Source organism: Somniosus microcephalus, chromosome 16, assembly GCF_052327205.1.
Source record: "Somniosus microcephalus isolate GS21.2 chromosome 16, FLI_Smic_1.0, whole genome shotgun sequence".
NCBI classification, from domain to species: Eukaryota; Metazoa; Chordata; class Chondrichthyes; order Squaliformes; family Somniosidae; genus Somniosus; species Somniosus microcephalus.
In genome coordinates, this window is record NC_141002.1 from 25,151,187 (window position 1) to 25,174,018 (window position 22,832).

The window sequence follows — 22,832 nt, forward strand, 5'->3', positions numbered from 1 at the left end:
GCAGCACAAAAGATATTTCTGTGCACAGTAATGCTTATCTGTGTACAATCAGTCATAATCCATCGCATTCATGGACTTAGTGCAGCTGTCCTGTCCTGAGCACAATGGCCCTGATATTCTGCGGGGCATCCTGCCAGTTTGCCACTTTGACTCCAGCAGGAAACCTACTAGGGTCCCATCGAGAGAGGCCACGAGCCACGATCACTAAATTGTAAAATATACCCTGATGTAAGAAAACTACTAGGCACTTGGTCTGAGTATTAAACAAGGCTTTAATCAACTGTTTTACAACATGGAGATCTAGTTGTGTCCTTCACTAGCTCCTGTTAAAGAATGTCCTGAGCAAGCTGGGCCCATGCCCGAGTATTTATACTGTCCCTGGACAGCGCCACCAGCAGGCCGTCCAGTATAATTTCATACGTCATTTCCACATGAATGACAAGATTCATGTCGTACCCCATATCCCACCATAGAGTGTACAGTAGATGACAAGAACGTATTTTATAGATAATATTCAAAGTGTTCTGGGGTCCCAGTACTGCCAGGTCTCTGTAATTTCCTGGAATTTCTTTAATATTAATTTAAAAAACGTGTAGTGAGCCCTACTAGTGGAGTTCAGGACAGGCAAAAGGCCTGGAACCTCAAAGAGTCAGTTTTGCCCCCTTGTACCCAAATCACCCCCTTTCTTATAGGTGGGGTGGGGGGGTGGGGGTGGGTGGTGATAGGAACATTGGCGTGGTCGGCATGCAGGGGGTGGGGGGGAGGGGTTTGGAAACCTCGAGCCCTCCACGGGTGGCTGTGTGCTTGCGTCTGCCTGGCCCATGCAAATCACGTACCCTCTCACCGGTACCGCAAATTCCAGACCGGGTTAGTGCTGGAGGGCACTGCCTAGCATGATCCCAGTGTAATCTTTGAGATTGAGACCCAAGGTTTCCAAGCCAATGACACTTTCCAGAATACAAGGATGAAAAACTGTGGGATATGCATGTAATTTTCTCCATATGGGGTCCTAACAAGCCAGACTCCACCCTGGCAATGTGCAAGTGGGAAAGTTACCCTGTGGTTCCATGAGCCCTACGGTTACAGTGTCAGCTGTGGCTCAGTGTTAGCACTCTTGCCTCTGAGTCAGAAGGTTGTGGGTTCATGTCCCACTCCATGGAACTTTGTAGTGCTTAATCTAGGCTGACACTTCAGTGTAGCACTGAGGGAGTGCTGCACTGTCAGAGGTGCCACCTTTTGGATGACGTTAAACTGAGACCCCATCTGCCCTCAGGTGGATGCAAAAGGTCTTATGGAACTATTTTGAACAAGAGCTGGGGCGTTCTTCCCAGTGTCCTGCCCAAATTTATCCCTCAACCAGCACTTAAAACAGATGATCTGGTCATTATCTCATTGCTGTTTGTGTGACCTGGCTGTGAGCAAATTAGCTCCTGTGTTTCTGACATTACAACAGTGACTACACTTCAAAAAGTACTTCATTGGCTGTAAAGTGCTTTGGGATGTCTTGAGGTGGTGAAAGGCACTATATAAATGCAAGTCTTTCTTTTCTTTCTTTCACTGGCAGTCCTCTGATGCCTTACCGAAGTAACCATTCTTCGTTTTAGGCTACGTGACTATGGCAGGCATGACGGCAGAGACTTGGATAATTTTTTTTTTCTCCTTTTCCAAATCCTAAGGAACTAAGGCCAGTTTGCAAAATCTCACCTGGAAACAATGAACTCAGCCCAGGCCCCCGGATTGAGCCTGGGACCTTCTGGTCTGTATGGCTCAATGCTACACTGGGCAGTGCCTTCAGCTACAAGCCCAGCCATCGTGGTTTTTTTTAAGTACCACCAATGTGGTCTTGCTATTTTAAGTGCAATGTTTCAGGTTATTTCCTCCTGAAGAAATTCTGTCACGATGATGTGAAAACCTGGAAATGCATAGCAATGCGATCGAGCATATTGATTTTGGCAGGCGTACAAACAATGCTTTGCAATTCCAAATAAAACATGCTCTTGCATTTGGCACTTGTTTGGATTGTGGGAGGTGAAGTTTGTGAGCCTTTAAACCCGGTTTCCTTAGCGCAGTGGGAGAATCGTAGACCCATGTTACTGTGAGCAGGAAAAGGGGGATGGTTTTAGTAGTGTAAATATGTGCACTGATGTCTCTCTCTCTCTCTCCCAATAATCTAAGCTGTACAAATGTCGATGTAAAAGTCTCAGCATTTGGCAAACTCTTTTCCGGTGACTCTTTCACGCTGTAATGAGTTGACAACAATTTATGTCGAAATGCAATGTTTGGGTCACACACACACATGCACACGACAAACATTATCAAAGCCACTTACGGATGAGATTGGTGCCCTGAAAATGCTGTGTGCCCATTTTGACTGTTCTCGGTTCCAAGTGATGAAGGGAGTTCCTCTTTAAAGGCTGTGCTTGTATCTAAGTAGTGGGCATGAACGAGAAAGTGATTCAATGACTTGACTTCAATTAGAATTACAGTCTGCCAGGTATGCGTTTAACTCACAGCATCTATATCATAACAGTTTTGCTTCCATCTATTGACATTGAAATTATGGTTACAGCTCAGCAATGTCCCTACTTGTTCTTAAAAAAAATAAAAAAATGATTTCCATAAATCAATACAATGTGCCAGGATCATGACATCCGTCTCCAGTTAAGTCTTATCCCCATGGTGTTAAGTAATAGGATTATAGGACTTTCAAGCTTACTGTCAAGGAACAACAAATGGATGGATGGATGGATGGGCGGAAAGATGAATGGAAATTAACTTCCAAACAGACAGCTATTTACCAAGGAAAGGCCATACATCATTTTTAATTGACTGAAACAGAACGTGGTGTGTGGCTTGTCAGTTTAAAAAAAAGTCCAGATAATGAATTTTCTTAAAAACACCAGTTCTGAGGCAATGGCCAAAATGACAGAGAAAAGCCCAACGTGTCATATTCTGTAGGTATACATAAAGACATGTTTTACCTCAGCTCTCAGTTGAACTCAATATTTTTGCAGGGTCAATAAATTGAATCTTAACTCCATAATATTTAGATTTATGCAAGTAATAGTTTTTAATTTCCACCACAAATTAATCTTTCAAGCCTCTCTGTTCTCCATTTCTTGTACATTTTAGGTTTAAAAAAAATGTTGTATCAGATGAAAGATGAAGAAGGAGCAATGCTGCCAATTTTTTTTTAAATAAAGAGAGACTGGAGTGAATGGAAAACGAGATAAAATGTATAGGTTACAAGAGTCAAACGGCTGTGTGCACAGTCCTGAATGAAAGCACTGTACCACGCTGAGCCACAAGGTCTGTGCAAAAACAAACGTCAGTATGAAGAAACGCCACAGAAAGGGTCCAGCTCATAGAAACTGCTTCCAGATGCACCTTGAGTCAACTCTCTGTGCACCATCACTTTTAACTCTGGTGCAAGCTCCTTCTCATGACGCCTACCTATGGTAATACCAGATGGGCACAGAAGATGTAGAGGAGGAAAAAATAGAGCAAAGGTAAACATGAATCGAAAAAGAAATTGCTAATAAAAACAGAACATGTTGGAAATGCTCAGCAAGTCAGGAAGCATCTGTGGAGAGAGAACCAGAGTTGATGTTTCAGGTCGATGACTTTTTGTCAGAAATGCTAATCTGTTACCTTATGCAATGCAGCAACCAAGTCATGTAACGAGAAAGGATTAATTAGCAATCTTGTTGTACGAGGCCCCTTGGGTCGGAGCGATCATAATATGATCGAATTCTTCATTAAGATGGAGAATGAAGTAGTTGACTCAGAGACTAGGGTTCTCAATTTAAATAAAGGAAACTACGATGGTCTGAGGAGCGAGTTGGGTAGGATTGATTGGGGAATGGCACTCAAAGGGTTGACGGTGGATAGGCAATGGCAAACATTCAAAGACCGAATGGATGAACTACTGAATTTGTTCATCCCAGTTTGGCATAAAAATAAAACAAAAAAGGTGACTCAACTGTGGCTAACAAGGGAAATTAGGGATAGCATAAGATCCAAGGAGAGGACATATAAATTGGCCAGAAAAAGCAATAATCTTGAGGATTGGGAGCAGTTTGGGATTCAACAAAGGAGGACAAAGGGATTAATTAAGAAGGGGAAAATTGAATATGAGAGTAAGCTTGCAGGGAACATAAAAACTGACTGTAAAAGCTTTTATAGATATGTGAAGAGAAAAAGATTGGTGAAGTCAAGCGTAGGTCCCTTGCAGTCAGAATCGGGGGAATTTATAATGGGGAACAAAGAAATGGCAGACCAACTAAATACATATTTTGGTTCTGTCTTCACAAAGGAGGACACAAATAACCTCCCAGAGATGCCGGGGAAGATAGGGTCTGATGAAAGGGTGGAACTGAAATAAATCAGTATTTGTAGGGAAATGGTGTTAGGAAAATTGATGGGTCTGAAGGCCGATAAATCCCCAGGGCCTGATAATCTACATCCCAGGGTACTTAAGGAAGTGGCCCTAGAAATAGTAGGTGCATTGCTGGTCATCTTCCAGAACTCGATAGACTCTGGAACAGTACCCATGGATTGGAGGGTAGCTAATATTACCCCACTATTCAAAAAAGGTGGTAGAGAAAAAGCGGGGAATTATAGACCGGTAAGCCTGACATCGGTAGTGGGGAAAATGCTAGAGTTCATTATAAAAGATGTAATAGCAGAGCACTTGGAAAGCAGTGACAGGATCGGAAAAAGTCAACATGGATTTACAAAAGCTAAATCATGCTTGACTAATCTACTGGAATTTTTTGAGGATGTAACTGGTAAAATAGATGAGGGAGAACCAGTGGATGTGGTGTATTTGGACTTTCAGAAGGCTTTCGATAAGGTCCCACATAAGAGATTAGTGTGCAAAATTAAGGCACATGGGATTGGGGGCAAGGTATTGACTTGGATAGAGAACTGGTTGGCGGACAGAAAGCAAAGAGTTGGAATAAACGGGTCGTTTTCTGAGTGGCAGGCAGTGACTAGTGGGGTACCACAATGATCGGTCCTAGGACCCCAGCTGTTCACAATATATATTAATGATCTGGACGAGGGAATTGGATGTAATATCTCCAAATTTGCAGACGACACAAAGCTGGGTGGGAGGGTAATTTCCCGGACAAAGCTCCCTGCGAGCGGCACTCCTCGCTGACAGCACCCTTTTAGGAAATAAATGTGTGCTCAATAATATCGGCAACAGTAATTAAGTGCGTAACGTCTAGTTCGGTGCAGGAATACACCATCCGATCTCAGCATTGAGCACGGAAATCCATGAAGATTATTTTTTCCAACACATGTATTAATGTAGAAGATTGCTAATGGGGCTTATAGGGGTCATTCTCTGACTTCACACTGCTCGACAAAAGCGAGCCCATATCAGAAACTTGGGCTTGCACTGCACCCGATTGTTTGTCTGGCCATTGTTTTAAGTGGTAGGAAAACTTGAAATTTTGTTACGTTCTCTCGACAGGCGAGGATCTACAGCTGGGACTGAGAAGTCGTAAGATTACCCCTTGTGTTGAGAAACAGGACGGGTATTATAAGTTTTGTGAGCTGTACTAAAATAACAGATAGTGCAGGATACTCTGCTTTGTACTCTTGTTAGAACTATACTGGGCTATTGGAAACCAATTACCGCCCCATCAGTCTACTCTCAATCATCAGCAAAGTAATGGAAGGTGTCGTGGACAGTGCTATCAAGCAGCACTTACCAATAACCTGCTCACTGATGCCCAGTTTGGGTTCTGCCAGGACCACTTGGCTCCAGACCTCATTACAGCCTTGGTCCAAACATGGACAAAGGAGTTGAATTCCAGAGGTGAGGTGAGAGTGACTGCCCTTGACATCAGGGCAGCATTTGACTGACTGTGGCATCAAGGAGCCCTAGTAAAACTGAAGTCAATGGGAATCCGGGGAAAACTCTCCACTGGCTGGAGTCATAACTAGCACAAAGGAAGATGGTTGTGATGGTTGGAGGTCAATCATCACAGCCCCAGGACATCGCTGCAAGAGTTCCTCAGGGCAGTGTCCTAGGCCCAACCATCTTCAGCTGCTTCATCAATGACCTTCCCTCCAACATAAGGTCAGAAATGGGGATGTTCGCTGATGACTGCACAGTGTTCAGTGCCATTCGCAACTCCTCAGATAATGAAGCAGTCCATGCCCGCACGCAACAAGACCTGGATGACATTCAGGCTTGGGCTGATAAGTGGCAGATAACATTCGTGCCACACAAGTGCTAGGCAATGACTATCTCCAACAAGCGAGAGTCTAACCACTGCCCCTTGATATTCAATGGCATTACCATCGCCATATACCCCATCATCAACATCCTGGGGGTCACCATTGACCAGAAACATAACTGGACCAGCCACATAAATACTGTGGCAACAAGAGCAGGTCAGAGGCTAGGTATTCTGTGATGAGTGTCTCACCTCCTTACTCCCCATAGCCTTTCCACCATCTACAAGGCAAAAGTAAGGAGTGTGATGGAATACTCTCCACTTGCCTGGATGAGTGCAGCTCCAACAACACTCAAGAAGCTCGACACTATCCAGGACAATGCAGCTCACTTGATTGGCACCCCATCCACCACCTTAAACATTCACTCCCTCCACCACTGGTGCACTGTGGCTGCAGTGTGCACCATCTACAAGATGAACTGCAGCAATTCGCGAAGGCTTTTTTGGCAGCACCTCCCAAACCCACGACCTCTTCCACCTAGAAGGACAAGGGCAGCAGGCGCATGGGAACACCACCACCTCCAAGTTCCCCTCCAAGTCACACACCATCCTGACTTAGAAGTATATCGCCGATCCTTCCTCGTCGCTGGGTCAAAATCCTGGAACTCCCTCCCGAACAGCATTGTGGGAGTACCTTCACCACAAGGACTGCAGCGGTTCAAGAAGGCGGCTCACCACCACCTTCTCAAGGGCAACTAGGGATGGGTAATAAATGCATCCTGGTAAAATTCTCTTTAGTTTCTAGTCAACACGGATGATCCAAAATTTTCTGCAGTTCAATGTTTGAATACCCGAGGCCATCCTCTTTGGCTCCCACCAACACCTTCTTGATATCACTCGCCCTGACTGCCAGACTAAGCCTGGATGTGTGGAACTTCTGGTTTGCTGCTTGATCTGCAGCTGGTTTTCCTTCCAGACATTCACTTCGTCACCAAAGCTGATTCCATCCCCCTTCACAACATCGACCGGCGCTGCGCCTTCCTATCCCACTCCAACTATGACTGAAACACAATTTCATACCTACAGCACCTCAATGCTGTCCTCGTTGGCGCTTCCTGCTTCCACAGCTTATTGAAAATGCCACCGTCTTAAGTCCTCCACCGTCACTCTTCCATTACACCTTGCTCTCCGTGCTCCAGCACATTGATTTTCAGATTCTTGCTCTTGTTTTCAAATGCCCCCATGGCCTTACCCCTCCCTACCTTAGTGATGTCCTCCAGCCAGACATCCTCATGCACACACTCAGCTCCTACAACACTTGTCTGCTCATTATGCCCCCCTCTCTCACTCTACTCCACCACTGGTAGTTGCTTTCAGCAATTGTTCTCTGGAACTGCTTCCCCTCCATCTCTCTGCCTTACCAACCCCCACTTTAAAAAGTGTCTAGAGCCATCTTTTGTTTCTTGACTTGTCCCATTACCATCTCCTTTTGCCTTGCACCTTCATCCCTTTTGTCTCTTAATCTCTCCTGCCTTCCATCCTATCACAGACCTTCCCTTTTGTTCTTTCCTCCCCTCCCCCCTTTCCCTGCCCCTATATTTGCTTAAGAACCTGTTCCATCTCCAACTTTTTCCAGTTCTGACTCTTCGTCATCGACCTGAAATGTTAACTTTGTTTCTCTCTCCACAGATGCTGCCTGACCTGCTGAGTATTTCCAGCATTTTCTGTTTTTATTTCCCACTTTAAAAAGCCTCCTAGAAACCTTTCCCTTTGACCCTACCTTCTTTAACTCCTTGTTTTTTCCTCTCTTTCTTCCTCCTGCTCTGCTTTGCAACATCTTCTGTAAATAAGGAGCACTACTGAAATGTAAGTTATTGTTAAGAGTGGACTTGCTATTCAATTCAATGTTGGGTGATAAAATTTTGAAATTACAGGAAAGGTTCTGATATCCGGCACCGACGGGACCGGCGTGTTGCCGATATATCAAAATTGCCGGACATGCAAAGTCAACGTTGAAGCATACGGAGATGAAAATCTCCGTATTTGACAACAAACACTGTTGCTCAGCAACAGCTTGTAAACACTCGGCCTGTACCTTGGAAGCATCTCTGAAGCTGTTGCTAAGCTACAAAGATGCTTTCCAGAGCCTGCCTGTTAACAGAATGCTAGGAGAAGAAAAAAAACTAACCAAAACAGCTGCTGATTTCTGCCGTTAGAGCAAAGTTTCCGGCCATACAACCTCCGGATAAACCAAAGTTTCCTGTATGTGGTACTGTTGGTAATATATGTTATAATAGATATCAGCAGTGAGTACAAGGCATTGTATGCCAGCATGATCCTGGATTAACTGACTGGATCAAACCCCAACGTTGCAGGCAACCTCCTGACTGCGTGCTTCAGATAGAGCAATCTGGCCATTTAGGAGAGAAGTCAGGAAGCACTCTTTTACACAAATGGTAGTAGAAATCTCGAATTCTTTACTCCAAAATGCTGTGGATACTTGGAAAATTGTTCTCTGGAACTGCTTCCCCTCCATCTCTCTGCCTTACCAACCCCCACTTTAAAAAGTGTCTAGAGTCATCTTTTGTTTCTTAACTTGTCCCATTGATATTGAAAGCTTTTTGTTACTGATGCGCCTCAATAACTTCAAGGCTCAAAGTTAACTGGATAAAACTAGGCTTTTATTAGCAAAGAAAGATGCCTGTGTCTTCACCTAGCATTCTGCTGTTCTGCTGCAAGACAAGCCTGGGCTTGTCTTAAGTAGGGCCAGGTATGGGCGGAGCCGACACACCCAATGGGGAGAAAGGGGGCGGTGCACTATATACAATACAAGGTAAAAACACAGGAGCAGGCAATACAATATATGTAGTTAAATACAGAGTCTGATGAATGACATATTTCATCACAGTTACGTAAGGCAATCAAAAGATATGGAGATAAGGCGGGTAAATGGAGTTGAGGTACCGATCTGCCGTGATCTAATTGAATGGCAGAACATGCTCGAGGGGCAAATTGCCTACTCCTGTTCCTATGATCCTAATCAGAGCAGGGGCTGGGACGGATGATCTGGGATTCCTGCATAGATTGGTAAACTAGTAAGGTGCATAGCTGAGGCACATGTGTTGCCAAAGATCATTAGCGAGAGGCTTGAGTGGTTTCTAACCATCATCTGAATCTCAGCGTTGGATTGCAGCCTCAAAATGGCTTCCTGGAATCTGTTGTTTACAATCTCATCTGTTTTGATTTTGCGTGAGGGATTTTATTTAGTTTGGGTCCATTTCTGTCCTGGCAATGGCTGTGAGTATGAATGCCAACTGTCAGCTCACTCTATATCACTGATGCTTCGTGCTCTTCACATAACAGCCATGATGGCATTAACGCACATTCATCGGGAAATAATCTTTAGTCGATTACTTAGGAATTCTGTGCCGCGTTTCCATGATAACATTGAGTTAAATAGTCCCCAGTAGCCTTGCTTTGGGTAGACTCTCGGAATGATACTGAAATAGGTCACCAGCAGAAAACAATGAAAGATGAACTGCATTTCCAACCTAATTACATCCTGTGTTGCCGAGCAAGGCAACAGAGGCAAATATATTTTCAGCCTGGCTTTTATTAAAAACTTACTTACAGAATGTTTTACAAGCTCATTGTGCCAGCAAGTTACATAAACCCTAGAGATCTAAAAAAAATAATTGGAACTTATTCAAGTCATTTATATTGTGGATGCAGTTTCAGGATAGCAGACAAACATACGTGCCGTGATGTGACAACTTCATTACTTCTCAGCCAAGCCAAGCTGGGGTATGCTTTCCATTCAGAGAGGAAAACTTTTTTTTTCAGAATATAAATGGAAGGTTTCTGGGGAGAGTGGGCTTCCTACCAACTCCTTGAGGCTTTTTTAGCAGTGAAAGATTCAACAGTGTTTTTCAGTTCATTGTCCACTGGAGAAAAATGTTTCAAAGTGCATGAACTCCAAATTGGAATCATCCTTCAAAGAGGCGTTATTTATATATTTAACAAATAGTATCCAAGAAGCTGGAAGAAATTAAAACCGCAAGGTCTCGACCTGTGCTGACTTAGCTGTCGTAAGCCAGGGCACAGGGGAGAGTGTTACATTTGACCTCAGTGCTTTTGGGTTAGAAAGCAGAAAAATCAGCCACGGTTCCTGCTGCTGATCACTATCCAGTGATTCCTGTTGGAAAGTGCACGTGTGGTGGGCATTGAGTGAGAGCCAGATTAGGCTGGGCTGTGATACCCCCTCACAAACAAATAACCAACTGACCTTCTAGGCTGAGACTCTATCGCCGTACTGATGGAACGCTGCACTGTTGGAGGTGTCATCTTTCGGATGAGATGTTAAACCATTTGCCCTCTTAGGTGGATGGATAAGATCCCATGGCACTATTCGAAGAAGAGCAGGGGAGTTATCCCCGATGCGGAAGCCACTATTTATCCCTCAACCAACATTCTTCCTTCTTAGGCAGTCCCTCGGAACCGAGGATGACTTGCTTCCACATTAAAAATGAGTTTGCAGGTGACTGATGAGTCCAATGCGGGACCTACAGTCTCTGTCACAGGTGGGGTAGACAGTGGTTGAAGGGGCGGGTACTTGGGTTGACGTGCGCTCCTTGCGCTGCCTGTGCTTGGCTTCCGCTTGCTCCCGGCGAAGAGACTCGAGGTGTTCGGCGCCCTCCCGGATGCTTCTCCTCCACTTTGTGCGGTCTTGGGCCAGGGATTCCCAGGTGTCGGTGGGGATGTTACACTTTTTTAGTGGTCCCAGGTGTCGGTGGGGATGTTACACTCAACCAACATCGCTAAAAAAGATTATCTGGTCATTATCACATTGCTGTTTGTGGGACCTTGCTGTGCGCAAATTGGCTGCCGCGTTTCCTACATTACAACAGTGACTACACTTCAAAAGCACTTCACTGGCTGTAAAGCGCTTTGGGATGTCGTGAAAGGGGCTATAGAAATGCATGTTCTTTCTATCTTTCACTGCCTCGGCCTACAGAGGTGGCCACTTAGTTGAGGTACCAGAGGGCTTCTGGAGCCAGTGGAGCTGTACTTCATCAACTGCGTGAACTCCTCAGGGAGAGCAGGGGAGAAAATAAATATTCAACCTTTGTAGCCACAGGAATTTGTTTGACGAACAATTGGACGCAATTGAGGTCATCTGAAAAGTTGGAATCGGATACTGTTGTCATCTTGGAGATTAAAAGCTTTCAGCACACTTCTCACAGAAGGATCATTTATATGATAAATTTGTGCCTACATTATCATTTCCATCACACAAAATATGTAATGTCATTTATTTCAGAACTGCCTAAGGCATCAGCAGCAATTAATTAGTCTGCCCTGTTGCCCGATACCTAATCCTTCATCTAAACCTGTTAAAAATAAACCCAACACACCTTCTCAAAATATTTGCAATTTTACGATTTAAAAAATGACATTGGCCGCGATTTCGCCAACTGTGGGTCCGGGGCGGCTGGGGTCGGTGTCGCGCTCCCAGCCCTCTGCCTGCCCCAGCCCGCACTCTCCAAGTGATTTTACATTAATTAGGTTTGTTAAGCCCGCCCAGCGAGTTTTCTGGCCAATTATAAGGAAGTGGGTCTGATGATGTCATTTGATGACGCGTCATCAGCCGGTTTCCTTAAAGGGACCATGTCCAAATTGATTTTGACAGGTGTGCTGTCAGTGTTCTACAGCATTGAGGTGCTGCAAACACTGATAAGCACTGCACAGAGGTGCACGGCTGCACCCAGGTTCTCCCATGACTCCCTCCAAATGCACGCAAGGACATTCTCTTCCCTTCCCATGGGCGGAAGAGACCTCCCCAGGAGATCAGCACAGCCTGGTTGCACATTGCACAGGAGGGCAGAAGCAGGGATGTCACCAAGAGGGCCAGGCTGCAGTGGCGCAGGCCTTTCAATGATCTGAGCAGATCACGAAACGTTACTGCGAAGCCTCACTCAACCTCATCCTGCTGTGCCACTCATCACATCTCCATCACTCTGCCTTCCCTACCCTACACCTGCAGATACTTACTCACACCAACTTACCTTGCACCTCCACCCATCCCTCTCTAACTACATTATCACTTCCCCATCTCACTAACCAACCCTCACACTCACCCTCAACCTACTGCAATCATATACCAACTAGCAACACACAAGGGTAGGCACCTGGGTGGTTTATCCAATGTTCATGTGAAGTTTCTGTTAATGTGTTGTCAAACATTGAAATCTATATTTTCACCACTTTACCTTATTGGACAGATCTGTGCTCACCTTTGGAAGTGTCTTAGTGAGTTGCAGTGAATGTTGAGACATAACTTCCCTCCCCCCTGTAATGATCAATAACATGTCATTCTATAGTGGACACTAGGTGGAGCCGTAGAGCTGTATATAGCTGTATGTATAAGACTACACTACCCAGCTGTATGTATATTAAGACTACATTACCCATGAGGCACTAGGCTACCCACAAGGCAACAGTCAAGATGGAAGCCTCTACAGATACTGTACCTAGTCCACATGTGCTCAATAAAAGTGTCTAGCAAAAGCTAGCTGTGTTCATAATAAGAATGTCTAGTTATTAATGAACATAAGATGGTACCAGGATACCAAGAGTTGTAAATATCTGCTAAAAAATTGTGAAAAGCGACATGGAGAATTTGAAGCCACCAGAGCGTTTGAATCTCAAGGGAAATGTCGACTACAATTGGCGGATTTTTAAACAACAATTCGAACTCTTCATTGCTGCCATCAGATTCGGTATGAAGCCAGACACAAGAAAAGTAGCGTTGCTGCTTATGGTTGCAGGCCCACAGGCGATAGAGATATTTAATACATTTGTATTTAATCCAGAGGAGAACAGAGAAAAATTAGAAGATGTGCTAAAAAAAATTGGTGCACATTGCTCTCCCAAAAAGAATGAGACGTATGAAAGATACATCTTCCGTTCTTGGACACAGTAACAAAATGAGACTTTTGATAGCTTTATAACTGATCTGAAACTGAAAGCACAGACATTTAATTTCTCTGAGCTGAAATCATCCATGATTCGTGACCAGATTGTGTTTGGTATTCATGATAAAAAAGTCAGGGAACGTCTGTTGAGAGAAACCGAATTAAATTTGGAAAATGCAGTGAAAATATGCTAAGCCAGCGAGCTAACTCAAAAGCACGCGAAGACTTTCAGTGAAATCAATAATGATGCGATTGTAATGAGTGATAATGCTGCTGTCGGTGCTATGTCCTATAAGGGGAAGAAACATGGGCAGAACAGAAATGAAAAGAAATCGGAGGATGAAATTTTTAATTGTAAACGCTATGGTTACAAACACCAGTTAAGACAATGCCCAGCGTTTGGAAAAATATGCACAAAATGTCATGGAAAGAATCACTTTGCCAAACAATGCTTTTCAAAAGTAAAAACAACGAAAGGGCAACAAGTTAATGTGATTGAGGACACTGATTTAAGTGAGACATTTTTTGTAGGAATGGTGTCATGTGACGATAACAAAAAAGATACAGAAAATGTGCAGCCCTCAGAAATGGACAATGCTGAACATAAAGTCAATGCAGTAAAAGTGGACAAATGGATGATCCCACTGCAGATAAATGGAGCATTAGTTACATTGAAACTAGACACTGGGGCAAAAGCAAACTTAATCAGTATGAGTGACATTAAATATATGAAAGAAAAGCCCAAAATACAGAAAAAGTCAGTACTACTGAAGGACTATAATGGACAGAAAATAGATAGCTTAGGTGTATGCAGACTTAAAGTGACAGTCAAAGACAAAGTGCATCATCTCATGTTTTCTGTTGTGGCTGAAAGACTTGATTCACTATTAGGTGACAAAGCTTGTGAAGACTTAGAACTGGTCAAGAGAGTCTACCATATAAACTGTGCCATAAGCAGACCAGATGACTCAGGTGATGAAGCAGAGAGCCCATCAAGGATGAAAAGACCAAAGGGTATCCATGTCTTCAAAAAGCCTAGTTTCTCCAAGAAGAAAGAAAAAGACTTTAAGGTCAAAGAGAAGCCAAAGGAAGAAAAGCACAAAGAGGAAAAACACAAGGAGAAAAAGTCCAAAGATATAACCGCAGCAGATGTTGTTAAGCAGTGGAAAGAGAAAAAGAAAAAGAAGAAGCCTGCACCAGAGCAGGAAGCAGTTCCGGTGGATACTCCTTCTTCCCTCAGGCCAATCTTTGGTGTTCCATTAGCCGAGGCTGCTGAGAGGACTATGCTGTATGATGGGATCCAGCTGCCAGCAGTTTTTCGAGAGTGCATTGACTACATTGAGAGTTATGGCATGAAGAGTGAAGGAAACACTGAAACCATCTCCAAGCAAAGATCGCAAGGAGACCTCGATCTATACAAGAGCAGATCGATGACAATGCCGCAACTGCATCTTGTCATTCACCGCCAGAACAATCTCAGGAAGACACATCAGACTTACCCGTGTTGAGAAGATCCACACGTGAAGTAAAAAAGCCTGATAGACTTAATCTTTGAGTACAATGTAAAGCTTTGAAAATGTGTTGACTGTTTTGAAAATGTTTATGTTTATAGAGCACTAACAAAAGTGTTACTGATATTATCTTTATTGTTTTCTTTAAAGTTGATTGATATTGATTTTGTTAAACCTCAAAGAAAGGGGGATGTAATGATCAATAACATGTCATTCTATAGTGGACACTAGGTGGAGCCGTAGAGTTGTATATAGCTGTATGTATAAGACTACACTACCCAGCTGTATGTATATTAAGACTACATTACCCATGAGGCACTAGGCTACCCACAAGGCAACAGTCAAGATGGAAGCCTCTACAGATACTGTACCTAGTCCACATGTGCTCAATAAAAGTGTCTAGCAAAAGCTAGCTGTGTTCATAATAAGAATGTCTAGTTATTAATGAACATAAGACCCCCCGCTCCCCCAATTGTGATGAGTGTGAAAGGAATGGCTTGGGCATTGTAGGGATGCTTTATGGTGCTGGTGTGGGGTGGTGTCAACCTGGCGCATCATGTGGCAGCCAGGGTGTACAGCGCCAAGTTGAGTGAATCTGGCCATGATGCTGCCATCCCCGGCCTCCCGGGCAGCAATGTTGTCGGGTGCTGATGCCCTGTGTCCTGTGCAGGTGATTGCGGAAAAGGTTGGTGTTGTTGTTGGTGATGTTGGTGTGCCTGGTGATGTTGGTGTTGGGGCTGATCGTGGAGGGATTCAGAGGGCCAAGGTAATATTTTTTCAAGGGCACTGATGTTGCTGGAATAGATGGCAGCTGAAGTTGAGATGACGGAAGCAATCTGTCAATGGTGAGAGAGGTTGTTCCAAAGAGGTGACACTGGATAGAAAGTTTACTCCAAACACTTCCAAACTGCATAAAGCTCAAAAGTGTCTTCCAAATGCTGAAGGCTCAAGCTTCTAACATTGGAAAGTGACCAGCTGTGAAATGGTAGCTTTCATACCACTTTTGCAGCTGTCACCTATTCACACAGAGAACCCAACCTACTTACCTGACGTGATCTCCAAACGACGTGAACTCCGTTAAAAAGTGGGAAAATAGAAATAGACTGGCAAAATAGTAGTCAACAAGCGTTGAACAAGCATTTAACTTTCTTAAATGCCTCCCTCGCCGCTTTGTGTCGGGTCTGAAATCGCAGGAGGTGGGTTTGGAGCGGGCTCCCAACCCGCTGTCAATCATTTTGATTTTGACAGTGGACCCGCCTCCGAACCCGCCCTCTGAGCGCCGGCACAATCGCGGTCGTTGTGTTTCTCCCTCATTGCTTGCTAGTTTTTTTTTCCAGTTCTTCCCTGCCCCCCTACCCACCCCTTCTGCTTTAAATTTTTCCTTGGGACATGTAGCATTCCATGACTCAGGCTACCATGCTTCCAGGGCCTTGCTGACGTACAAAGCTAGCTTGGATAGTTTTAAATGTTGCCGGATTGGGCTGATATTTCCCCACTCCCACAGATTTTCTCCTCTCCTAAAACACTGACTGGAGCTGGGGTCTAGTTCCGTGGATTCTGCAGCCCTCCAGTACCTTGCTCGAGTTTTCATTTTTCAGTCATGAGCCTAGACAATGAGTGTTGTTTGACTGTGGAGGGCATCAGCCTTGTCCTATCCCATCCTCACCCAACGTCCATTTGTGGGCACTTTGTAAGCATGAGACGAGAAGAGGGCATCTTGGCTGATTTATTTTCCTTTCTCCAACACAGAGGTTCTGTTATATCCCGACCGCTGCCCCAGCTGAGATCAGCTAACTCAGCACCAACCTGGGCTTTAACATAGGAACAGGAGTAGGCCATTTAGCTCCTCAAGCCTGTCCTGTCTTCCTGGAGCCTATGGCTTAGTAATGTACCAATTGACAAAATTTTGTTAAAACAATAGGATATGAACCCATGACATGAAATAAAAACATGTCAAGCACTCGATGGAAATGTTAAGCAAATATTTTTGTGTGCTATTGATTGGGATTAACTGACCTGTTGGTTAAATATTTTATTCAATATGAATCCTCTATTTATCTACAACATACTAATCTATAGTTTTCTCATTGTGAAATTGTTCTGTAAGAAGCCCTGCTGGATTGGGTTTGGACCAGTCAAAAAACTGTTTTGAAAGGTTTTTATTAACTCCTGTCTCACTCGTCATTGCTCAGGCAGAGGAGCACCAGTGACAATAAAAATCTTATTGAATTGGTGCGTCTGCACACTGATCGGGGAATTTACCCAACACTTTCAACAGAGCCTTGAAAACCAAAATAAAGAAGCAAAGAAACCTCGTGAAGTTAAATGAACGGAAATTTGCAATAAAAACAGAGACACAGCAACTCTCTCAGCATCTGAGAAGAGAAAAGTTGGGTTACCATGTTTCTGACGGGACGTCTGCACCCAAATTAACCTTTCAAATCTTGTGTGATTTTTTTTTTGCTGTTCAAAACATCATTTGCAAGCGCTGTGACGTGGTCTCTTTGTGATGAGCTGTGTCTATTTGCCATAACTCATTCGTGACTGCCACTTTGGAGTTTTCTGGTCAGCTTTAATTGTGCAGATGAATGGGACACCACACTGCTGCCTGTGATGTGTTTCCCCTTTATCTTGGCAATGGGTCTAAGGATGACATCCTGACTCTTAAGGTGAGTCTGATAATGAACTTTTGTGTAAAAGCAATAATCAACCCGAATTTTTTGTAGCATTTAATGACCTTTCACTACAATAATTCTCATGCAGGTGATTTTGTAAATACTGATTTAATTTTCAGCAAACCAGCCAATGATGGTACAGTTGTGATAATACTCCATTCCTATTCTTTAAATAGCCAAAATGTCACCATATGGGTATCACTGGCGGGATGTTCAATGATTCAGCTGTTGAGTGTACAATAATTGTGTAAAAGCTCCACAAAAAAGGCAAAAATCTGGGGTTTTGCACAAGGCTCGATCTTCTCAAAAAGCAGCCGTATGTCTTTAGTGTTCTCGTGTTTTAATTAAATTTGAGTTATCTTTATGTAATATATTTTTAAAATATGCCTGTGTGTGCTTAATGTCAACGTTTTTCCATTTATAAATGCCAATGTCCAGATTTATAATGGAAACGTGCCTATGTAAATACTGAAATTAAATCCTCCCACCAATAGGGGTGTGGCAGCACCACCACTGGTTGAAGCGTGTTATTACAGCATGACAAGTTTACATACACAGTTTTTTTTATAGGACATATAGGAATAAGGACATATGAAAATAAGGACAGACTTAAAATGGGGACTTCATCTCTCTATCTATCTATCTAATGCATGTGTGAATATTTTTTTTATATATAGGGGTAGAGTTTCCGCTTTGGGCAATTCAGGCAGAAATTGCACTTAAAATTACGCTAATTTACCAAAATGAAGTCATGGTTCAAGTTTCCGCTCAAACTAATTTGCATAATCACAAACCTAAAATCTTCCACAAACCAGCTCAATCAGGCAGCATTTTAGAATGTAATTGCTTTCTTTTTCCTTGCATTAAGAATATTCCTTGATATATTTAAGTGTGGTAACCTGGTGTAGTTTGATTAATATAGCTGGAAATGGGTTTATCACAAAAAATAAGCATTTTAATGTCTAGTCCACCACCCGTGAGTAACCCGATTTTAAAATCACTGAAAATTACTGAAAAAAACTACAGAACCATTTATTAGTTTCATTGATGTACAGCTGTCAGTTTCTTAGCAAATTAAATATTTTTTTACATTTAAAAGCTTTTAAAAAGGTGCCTATTTGTGTCCCTGCGCCTAAAAAAAAGTTTAATTTTAAGAGCCTCCTCGCAAGCCTGCAAACGAATGCAATTAGCGGAAACTCGCCATGGTGATTAATTCGATCTGGGGGGGCGTGGCCAGATTTGTGGGCGGGGCCAGCTTCCAGCGCGATGTTTTTTAAACCAGCGCAAGAAAGTTGATTTGCGCTGAATGTAATTTGCATTTGAAATTCCTCGGTATGCACAGAGCGGGTTTAAACGGAGTGGACTTGAACAGAGTGATTTGGTTGGGAATTTGGAAAGAGTGGGAATTTGAAGAGAGGGAAGGAGTTGTTGCTTTTTGCTTACATTACTTGTAGTGCTTTGTGTTACAGGTAGATATTTAATTTCAGTACCCTTAACTTAATCTAGATCAAGTGAGTAGTCAGGAAACTACACTGTAAACTATGTTACCTAATTACAAATTTAATTAAATTTAATTAAATAAATCAAGGTCATATAAGGATAGCAGTGCAGCTAACACAATACAGAAACACACTCAGGACCAAAAAAGAGCAATTTATTAAGAATACACTCAGCTCCATGGAGGAATCCATTGAGTCGAATTGTTTCTGGGACAACTTGAAAACACTACACAAAAAACAACACGACGATTTGTCCATTCAAAATGGGGACACATGGGTAAACCACTTTGAAAAATTATACCAGAAAAACACACTAGGACCAGAGCAACACCAAATACGCAAAAAACTTGAAAAGCTTGAAATGGCCATAAAAGATAACCAAAACCCGCTAGACGCCATAATAACAGAAAAAGAACTTCTTGAAAAACTCAAGGACCTGCGACCAGGAAAAGCTTGCGGGACAGACGGCATACTAAACGAGATGATTAAACACGCAGACGACAAACTGAAACTGGCTATCCTAAAACTCTTCAACTTGGTTCTGAGTGTCGGTTATTTCCCTGACATCTGGAACAAAGGACTCATAACACCCATATACAAAAGTGGGGACAAAATCGACCCAAACAACTATCGAGGCATCTGTGTAAACAGTAACCTGGGGAAGGTATTCTGTAGCATCATAAACAAAAGACTTATAAACTTCCTTGAAGAGCACAATGTCTTGAGTAAAAGCCAAATTGGATTCCTGCCAAACTATAGAACATCCGATCATATCTTCACCCTACAGACCCTAATTGACAAACACGTTCACCATAACAAAAGCAAAATCTACGCATGCTTTGTAGATTTCCAGAAGGCTTTCGACTCCATCTGGCATGACGGTTTATTCCTGAAACTTATCGAAAGCGGGGTAGGAGGTAAAACATATGATGTAATTAAATCAATGTATACAAACAATAAATGTGCAGTTAAAATTGGAGACAAACAAACAAAATACTTCCCACAGGGGCGGGGGGTGACGCAGGGCTCGCCAATCTCACCGACACTCTTTAATATTTACATTAATGGATTGGCAAAACTACTTGAACAATCTACAGCACCCGGCCTCACCCTATATGAATCCAAGGTTAAATTCCTCCTCTATGCCGACGACCTGGTTCTGCTGTCACCAACTAAGGAGGGTCTACAGCAGAACCTGGACCTGCTGGAGTCGTACTGCCAGACTTGGGCCCTGACAATAAATCCCCAAAAAACCAAAGTCCTTGTGTTCCAGCAAAGATCCAAACAACATGGACCCACAATAAATTTCACAGTAGGAACAACCAAAATTGAACAAACCACTCACTACACATACTTGGGCTTAAAAATCAGTTCTACGGGAAACTTCAAACTGGCTGTGAATGAACTGAAAGAGAAAGCAAGAAGGGCTTTCTATGCCATCAAAAAATCAATCCAAATAGAAATCCCAATTAGCATTTGGCTCAAAATTTTCAAATCAGTAATTGAACCAATTGCACTCTATGGCAGTGAGGTCTGGGGACCACTAACACAACAAGATTTTGCAAAATGGGACAAACACCCAATTGAGATCCTACAGGCGGAATTCTGTAAAAGTATCCTCCGGACTCAAAGGAAAACAGTAAACAACGCATGCAGGGCGGAACTAGGCCAATACCCATTAATAATCACTATCCAAAAAAGAGCCACCAAATTTTGGAATCACCTACAAATGAGCAACCCCCAATGCTATCACTACGATGCCCTGAAATGCCAAGAGCTGACCATAAAGAAGAATACCCTCAGTCAACTAGTCCTGGGACTCAATAAAGTAACTAATAACAATACTAACAATAACCAGCCCCAGGACAGTGACAGGGTAACACAAAGAATTCGACCCAACACAATCGTCGCTAAGCAAAAGGAAAAATATCTGTCATATTGGGCAGAAACAACAAAAACCCAAAGCAAACTCAATTGCTACTTGGCCCTAAACAGACAATACAACATAGCTGATTACCTGACCATGGTAAAGGATAACAAACTGAGAAGAACCTTGACAAGGTACAGACTTAGCGAACATAGCCTAGCGATCGAAAAAGGCAGACACAGGCAGACCAGGCTGCCAAGAGAAGACAGGATATGCTCTCACTGCAGTCAGGGAGTAGTTGAGACAGAGATGCACTTCCTCACAGCCTGTGGAAAATATCAGGGCATCAGAGAGAATTTCTATCAAAAATTCTCACAAATATGCCCTGAATTCAGAAATCTGACTGACAACCAAAAACTCCCATTCCTACTGGGGGAGGAGAGAAGCTGTGTAACACTGGCGGCACACTATGTTACAGCTTGCCATGAACAGAGGGACAACCAGTAAACTAAGACAAGAGTATATATAAACAAGGCGAAAATATATTTATAAACTCAGGGATATACCTGTTTATACACTGTATGAATGGAACCGCGTTTATGTGATCAACCATAAATGTATTTTGATGCTTTGGCAACATAAGATGTACCTTATCATGCCAATAAAGCGATTTGTATTGTATTGTATTGTATTGGTGCGCCGTAACTGCAGCATGTGGGAGTTTGTAGAGAGCATTGTGACCCCGGACAATCACGTTTGCAGTAAGTGCCTGCATCTTGAGCAACTTAAGCTCAGATTTTTTGAGCTGGATTCTGAGGTGCAGACATTGCGGGGCATCAGGGATGGGGAGAGTTACCTGGACACTTTGATCCAGGAGGCAGTCACACCCTTAGATTAGGTAGTGGTACAGGTCTGGTTAGTGGTCAGGGACAGGAGGGTGTGACTGCAACTCAGGCAGGTAAGGGGACCCCAGGTGCAGTGCTGGAGGAGCCTCAGCCTTTGCCCTTGTCCAACAGGTATGAGGTTCTTGCTGCCTGTGTGGATGAGGGAAAAGCCTGTAGGATGGTTGAGCAGGCTGACCATGTCACCATGGTGCAGCAGGCCATTCAAGTGGGGGGAGTGAAAGAAAATGTAGTCGTGGTAGGGGACAGTATAGTCAGAGGGATAGATACTGTTCTCTGCAGCCGTGACCAAGAGTTCTGAAGGTTGTGTTGCCTGCCTGGTGCCAGGGTTAAAGACATCTCCTCGCGGCTGGAGAAGAACTTGGAGTGGGAGGGGGAGGATCCAGTTGTCGTGGTTCACGTAGGAACCAATGACATAGGTAGAACTAGGAATGAGGTTCTGCTGAGGGAGTTTGAGGAGCTAGGATCCAAATGAAAAAGCAAAACCTCAAAGGTAATAATCTCTGGATTGTTATCTGAGCCACGCGCAAATTGGTATAGGGACAACCAGATTAGAGGTTTAAATGCGTGGCTCAAAGAGTGGTGTGGGAGGAAGGGGTTTCAGTTCATGGGGCACTGGCACCAGTACTGGGGAAAGAGGGAGCTGTTCTGTTGGGACGGGCTCCACTTAAACTGGGCTGGGACCAGTGTCCTGGCGAACCGAATAGCTGGAGCAGTAGACAGGGTTTTAAACTAATGAAGAGGGGCGGGAGGATTCAGGAAAGAGTAAATTTAAAAGCAGCGAGAGAAATGTCAAGGCTCTAGAGCAGAGTAGAGTTTTGGGTAAAAATAAGCAGAGTGGGTCAGGAAGGGACAGAGAGAGTAACAAAGGTAATAAGGCATCAGTGACTAAGGTGACATCAGGGAAAAAGAGAAATAAGCCAAAGCTAAAGGCACGATATCTGAATATGCGAAGCATTCGCAACAAAATAGATGAATTAATAGTGCAGATAGAAATGAACAGGTTTGATCTAATAGCCGTAATGGAGACGTGGTTGCAATGTGACCAAGGTTGGGAACTAAATATTCCAGGATACATAACTTTTTGAAGAGAGAGGCAAAATGGAAAAGGAGGAAGGATAGCCCTGATAATAAAGGATGGGATAAAGACAGTAGAGAGAAAGGATCTTAGCTCCGAAAATCAAGAAGTAGAATCAGTTTGGATGGAGCT